Raw genomic sequence first — 7195 nt, 5'->3', positions numbered from 1 at the left:
CGTACTGTATGATTCGAGAAATGGCTGCAAAAAATAATCTAGAATAGGAAAATAACACATATGGGACTTCTAAGTATACACTCACAACACATATGTGCTTACATGTATACAGTACACTTCAAAGCTAAACATATTACTATGATATAACTAGGTCTATTCTATGTGTGGATCTTTCCTTCTCCCCTGGGATCCAAAACCGCAACGATATTTAATAGAATTCCCATTTCGGTCGTATCCTGCTCTGTTCTTCAAACCCAATACGGTACTTTGTTTTGTCTAAGCTTGAATAAATACAGATGATGATCTTGCAGTGTGATGGAAATTCATGTTGGTAAAGTTCCATTGTGTACTTCGTACAATGGGCGGGGCTTTGGAGGGGGAGGAGCTTTTGGACTGGTGCGCACGTGGTACTTACGGCAAGGAGGGAGGAGAAAGGTGAAAATTTCCAGCCAACTTGCTACGTATTAAATAGATGTCCCCTAACTTTGTGCGTGATTTGTATAAGCTAATCAACATCTCGCTCTGAAAGTACCTGCACTGATTGCTTACCCACAACTTCGATCCACCTGCCGCCATGTTGTGATCATCGCACAAGATAAAGATGTCTCAATCGTAAAGCATAATGTTTGAGTTTTGACCTAAATTTGTTCACCTTTGACCTGCAAGTGATTCCGTGAAGTAGACCTGCAGAGCTCAATTTATTTTTCATTACCCTAAAAGCAGACCTTCTAACTCTGAAACCTTCTGCGTGGATGAATTTGCAGGACCACAAAAGGTTTGCCTTCGGGGAAGGTAACGGTGATCATTTGCTTTCTATTTCCGTTTATTTCAATAGCATTTCATTTCTGTTTCTGTTGCTCATACTTTCATCTGTATTTCATTCCCATTTTCTGTGCATATCTGATGAAAGTACGATTTTTCCCCAATTAATTATGCTTTCCCTTGTTGTGAGCTCGAAGCAATTGGCAATGCATTTGTGATACAAGAATAAATAATTTTAAGCCAATAAAATTATTTCATTTCAAGAAACAAAACGTCTTTTCAATAATTTTTTCACCTTTTGTATATGTAAGGTCGAGGCTCGTGTAAGAGCTAACATTAATCACAAAAAAAAACGGACACATAAAACATATAATAAGGGGAGCAGTAGACAAGATGGGGAGAGAGAGGGGGAAGCACACAAGCACAACATTTGAGAGCAGGGAGATCTGCGGGAGGGAGAGGGCTTGGGGGGAGGAGGCGTGGGAAGGGGGGTGTGGGGTGGGAGAAGTTAAAAACATGTGGACACTGCTAGGTCTTCCAGAAAAGAATTCGGTATTTCAGAAAAGTGGATCTGCGGTGAATTAGTGGGGGTAGAAAAAATCAAGGTTTTGGATGGGGGAAGATAAGAGATGGTGGTGAACAGCCGTTTTAAAGACCTGGAGGGAGGAGTGGGATTGAAGAGAGTGGGGGAGTTTGTTCCAGAGGCGGGAGAAAAGAGGAATGAAAGAGTGAAGGTGAGCAGAGAGTCTTGATTTTGGCAGTTTAACCATAAGAGGGTTGCAGGCAGATCTTGTGCGACCTGCAGGAATATTTGGCGGACAGAGCCCTGGGGGAGCAAGGCCAAAGAGGAGTCGGTAGAAGACAGAAAGACCACCAACCTGCCTGCGGTGAGTAAGTGAAAGGCCCTTAGAATCAGCTTATTCGCGGGAGATTCCAATGATTCTGAAAGCTTTGGTTTCAACAGCGTGAAGCCGAGCTAGGTGTGAGGCAGGAGCACCGGCCCAGAGGGGAGAGCAGTAATCCATTGAGCTACAGATGAAAGCCTTGTATGTGGTGAGGAGCTCAGGTGTGCCAAGGAAATTTAGCGATAAACAACGCCTCCTCCTCATCATCATCATCATTATACCATACTCTTGACAGGTCTCTTGGCAAGGGCCGTGCTAGATGCTTTGCCATTGTCTTCCCAGCAGTGGCTAAAGATCAGGGCAGAGGCCGTGCACTCCATTCCGAACACCATTGCCAGTATTACTAGAAACTGCCTCTAACCAGCTTGCCACGAGGTCCAGAACCCAGCACTAGGCAGAACTTTTGGAATTTCGTTTCAGGGTGCAGGCAATATAACTCAACTGATCTTCATGATATTGTGAATGCCCCAGTGATCCTGACATCTATAACTCGAACGCCACTGGGAAGAGCACATGCCCCTGCCAGGCTGACCAGGTTACCTTTTGTATCCCACCGATAGTTCTGATCTGGATCCGGACCTGAGCCAAAATCGAATTCTCTTGTTCTTGTCGCCTAACCAACTCATCCACCTAGTTTTGTCATAGCTTGTCCACAACTTTTTGAGATATCAAGCTATATTTCGTTTTTAGCCACATTTCTCAATGGTGAAGAATCTTTAAAACTTATAGTATCCGAATCCAGATCCAGATCTTCACCAAAATAGAATCTTCGTGGTCACAAACCCAACCTGTCCATCAAATTTCGTCCGAATCCATCCACAACTTTTTGAGATATCCTGCTCTTAGACAGACAGACAAACACAGAGACAGGGATGAAAAGATTACCTCAATCCACCTTCGGTGGCAGAAGCAGCAAGGGATCGTCAATGTCCCGGTGATGGCAGACTGGTCCTTCGATTCAGCGTCCTTCCAATGGATTGCACACTCATCGATGCCTCACCCTGCAAGCGAAACACCAGGGTGAGTGTCTATCTAGGTCCAGATACAAAGCCAGACAAGTCAGCTAAAAGGGGAGTGCACCTCTATGCTAGACTGAGAGACCCTGAAGAGCACATTGGTGTATAATTATTCAGTCATGCAGAAGAACACCAAGCTATACAAGAAAAAACCCAGAGGAAAAAAGATGTTGGGCCCATCAACCCAACCTGTGTCAAGGGCAATAAAAGAGAGGTTGAGAAGTAAGAGTACTCATAAAATAGCATCGTAATAAGTAATGGAGGTGTAATTGTGTGCTCTCTGGCACATGCGGTCATTGAGATATGGAGCAGCTGAGACATTGTAAGATCAAATTGGAAAGCTGTCACAAATTCTAAACTCGTGTCTGCTAGACGGTGTATGGTACAGTGGAGGTTGGCACTTCTGCGATGTGGAGCAAATATCTATGATTCCATGCAGAGCAAATTGTGTGTTATATATGATGCTATTATGTTGGTTGAGGTGAGATGTTTATGCTGCAAGCTGAGTTATGTAGGGTACATTATGTCGGTTCATTATGTGGAGATTTCCGGATATAGAATAGTCTATCAAATACGATCAGTTTGTAGTAGGAGGGAAGGACTTTGGCGAATGTTCTTTCTCCGAGAAAGTGTAAATGGGAGGGCAGAGTAGAAGAGAAGAGCAAGTCGAGAGGTTCTTTGTTAGGTACCATGATGCGTGTACAATTGTTTTACTTTGAAATAAACTCATTTAATTTGAAATTTACCTCTGCCTGTGCAGATCGTTCGAGTAAAGAATTTTCAGGCTTTGCGACACTCGCCAAATAAAAAATAATAAGAGGTACTGGTGTTCTAGTTACTGTAATAGAAAATAAGCAACAAGAGTCGATGTAATTAATAGTTCTGAAAGGAAAATTAATTGAAATAGGAAAAAGTTGGCTGGCAGATGAAGCATATCCAAAGGAACTCAGGACAACGTGCATGGGTTGATTGTGCAAGTTGAAAGGTCAGTTGCTGCCTACAATAAAAGGAGATCCATTTGCTATGGACACTGCGCTTGAACTGGGTCTGCCTAATCTACGAGGTCCGACAATAAAGTTCCAGGATTGTAGCAATAGTAAATTTTATTGTAAACTAGAAGATATGACTTGCCACTTCGATGACAGGAATACCAATGTTATAGATAGAGATAGTTAAGTATGCATTAACAGGCGGTGTATAATAAGAAATACTGTTTGATAGGGTGATATATTGCTATTATATGAATAAAATGGAAATGTTGAAATTTTTTTTTTTTTCAACATTTTCAGAAAAAGCGTTTTCTGAATCTAAGTGATATGAGAAACGGGATTGAATGAGACTCGGCATTATTTTAAGTGAAGAAGAAGATGATTCTGAAGATGAAGATTTTTGTCTTGAACTGGAAATTGAAAAAGGCCCATCTATCATAACCTAATTCAACTATATCATGCTGTTTGCAGATTGCCTAGCATATGATTGATAAGGTGGTAGGTGGTACCATTATTGTTTGATTAGGACAGTTGTTGACGGAAGGAAGTATTGATGCAGGCTGAGACAGAGCTCTTTTTCTATTATTTATAGACTAGTTATTGTTATGTCGGGTGGGGTAGTGATATGTACAGCCAGATAGATCTGTGTAGGTAACGTGCTTCTTCTGTCACGGTGAGGAATCTACCTTGTAATAAGTTTCATGTGTAGGCGTTTTGTCGGTTAAGAGTATACCTGTGAGCATACCAGGATGTTCGAGTGATAAGTAGAGTAGAGATTAAAGAGTAGCGCCCTGTGTGTCTCACCTGGTCAGCCAAACCTTTGTCCCTTATGGCAATGCACACCTGTAGACACCATATATAGGTCCCTAGCGCAACACTAAATAACGCCCTTCCCTGACAGTGACTTCGGAAGGAACAGATAAAGAAACCAGGCCGGGGCACCGCCGATGATGGCCGCTGCCAATTACACCTCCGACAGGCCTAACCACATCGAGTGCCACGCGCTATCACCACGCTACACGCTACGTGCTATCACCACACTACTTGCTACGAGCTATCGCCACGCTATGGTCCTGTGATTGGTCGGCGCGCTGGGCGCAAACCTCCAGCCAATGAGTGCGAGAGGCGCGAAGCTGGAAGGTTTGGTGGAAGTTGCTGGTTGGTCGCACGCCGAGGCTGACGTCACTGAAAAGGTTATTTAAGGGAGCGCCGAATGCCATTTTTCTCTCTTCTCTTCTGAGTCTTGCGCCATTTGAGTTGGTCTGCAGAGTCTCTTGCGGTTCGTGCTCTTGTTTGCACAGCTAGCCTTTTTGGACATCTGGCGCTTTGTCTTGCGCAGCCCGAGTTAAGTTGAGTCTTAGCCCAAGTGGAGTTCACTTGCTTTTTGCACGTTTGCTTCGGGAGAGCTGACTGGGACGTGGTAGGCCGATCGTGTGGAAAGATCGACCTCGCTTGGAGCCGCTAGCCTGCGTTGGATGCGCGGTGCTTTTCCTGCTGTGGGACCTCGTGGGTGCATCGGGGCCAAGTGGGGCCATGTTACACTGCAAGACGACAAGACCAGATAAGACTGCACACTACATTACCCATTTCCCTGAAACATAACGAACGTTTTCCTTTTGATGATTCTTATCCCTCGTTTGTATTTGAGGTCTGTGTGTGTGGGGACGTCCCGATTAGGAATTAGGTTTATCGTCGCGTTTCCCTGTCCCAATTCTTATTGTGAATAAATCCTTGTATTATTTTGCTGTACATACTTGAACGCAGCTTTCCCGTGTGATTGATTCAATAGGTATGGCTGCAGGGGTCTCGCGCCCCCCTCCATCCCGCGGGCTTTGGTGTAGCTTTTTGGTTCTGGAGTCCGCCATTAAATTTTTCCCTCAGGGGTTAAGGCCCTCGCGATCGGCTTCCGTGATCGTCTGATGTTAATCAAAGACGGCCGCACGACATTATTTATTACTATAGATGTACTAGTTGTAAAGTTTATTGCAGAACAGTAGGGATCATACAAGCAAAATACGAGACGAGTCCCCAAAATCCCCCTGTTCCTTTCTTCCTCCTCTTCCTCCTCTGTCCCGCTCCTCTCCTTCTGTCCCGAACGGGTTCTTCTTTCTCATCCCCATATTCCAAAGCACCCATTCCATTAAATGCTTCTATTCCATTACTTGACATCACACATCCATTACACCTTACAGTGTTCAGTGGTTGCCTTCAAAATAATCTCCGTGGGAGTCTATACACAGTTGCCAATGTCACTGTGATACTTCAAAGCATTCTTGTAAGTCATCTGGAAGGCCATTTAGCTTGTTGGCCACAGCTCTCTGGATTTCATTTATCGATGTAAAATGAGTTCCTTTCATTGGAGTTTCGGATGTCGGTCAGATCGGACCAACATTCTCACCCTTTCGACGTTTTCGCCCGTTTTGTCAATCGATGGTCGCCCCAACAGCGCATCATCATTCACATACATTTTCCCTTCCGCAAACCTCTTGGCTCACTCAAACACACATGATCTTGACATTGTGTCTTCCCAGTACACCAGCTTCGACTTATCAAATATGTCTGTACCACTTTCGTTTCGTTTTATCAAATACTTGATGATGATTCTCTGTTTCATAAATTTGTCCTTTATCTTCAGAACACGGTTGCAATTTGCAACATTTATAATTTTAACAAAACTCCAGTATGGCTACATAACAACCAATCAATATAACAGCTAGGACAGTACTGAGAGGAAGATTACAATGCATGTCCAATTATGAAACACAAGCCAGTGCTGCCACCAGTCGAGAAAAAACATCAGTCCTGGAATTTTATTGTCAGACCTATGAATGCTTTTGCCGAAATCTCGGCTCTCTGCTCACCTTCACTCTTTCATTCCTCTTTTCTCCCGCCTCTGGAACAAACTCCCACACTCACTTCAATCACACTCCTCCCTCCAGGTCTTCAAAACAGCTGTTCACCACCATCTCTTATCTTCCCCCATCCAAAACCTTGATCTTTTCTACCCCCACTAATTCACCCCAGATCCACCTTGTTTGAAATTCCAACTTCTTTCCTGGAAGTCTTGGCAGTGTCCATATGTTTTATACCTCTCCCACCCCCCCCCCCTTCCCATGCCTCCCCCCCAAAGCCCTCTCCCTCCCACAGTTCTCTCGATGTCTCCATGTCTCTCGGTCCCTGCTCTCAAATGTTGTGTTTGTGTCCTTCCCCCTCTCTCCCCATCTTGTCTACCGCTCGCGATGTTATTTGTTTTGTGTGTCTGTTTGTCTTTCTGTGTGATTAATGTTCGCTCTTTCACGAGCCTCGATCTTGTATACAAAAAAAAGAGAAAAAAAAAGGAAAAAAAAAAGACCTTGTGTGTATATCCTATGAGGAAGAAGGTGGCGGGGGGATCCATAGCTCGGCTGGGGTAAATCTAATATGATCCGTGTGTTTCAAGTAGGTTAGATTGCCATGTAACAGGGACTTGTCAGAGTAAGTCATTTGTTACACTTGACACTGAGGAGGCAGCATATTTAATTTA

At 44.0% G+C, this 7195-nt stretch overlaps 1 long non-coding RNA gene across 1 annotated transcript in view; it reads right to left on the bottom strand.

The window, feature by feature from the left end:
- Positions 1-2604: 2604 nt before the first annotated feature.
- LOC144888744 (uncharacterized) overlaps positions 2605-7195 on the bottom strand; it is a 75411-nt gene continuing 70820 nt past the window's right edge. The window contains exon 3 of the long non-coding RNA XR_013621298.1: positions 2605-2668. This is a non-coding gene — a long non-coding RNA (uncharacterized LOC144888744). The remainder of the gene's footprint in view (positions 2669-7195) is intronic.

Source organism: Myxine glutinosa, chromosome 14, assembly GCF_964187855.1.
Source record: "Myxine glutinosa chromosome 14, kmMyxGlut1.1, whole genome shotgun sequence".
Lineage (NCBI taxonomy): Eukaryota > Metazoa > Chordata > Myxini > Myxiniformes > Myxinidae > Myxine > Myxine glutinosa.
The sequence above is the reverse complement of the archived record's forward strand: the minus strand, read 5'-3'. Positions and strand labels throughout refer to the sequence as shown.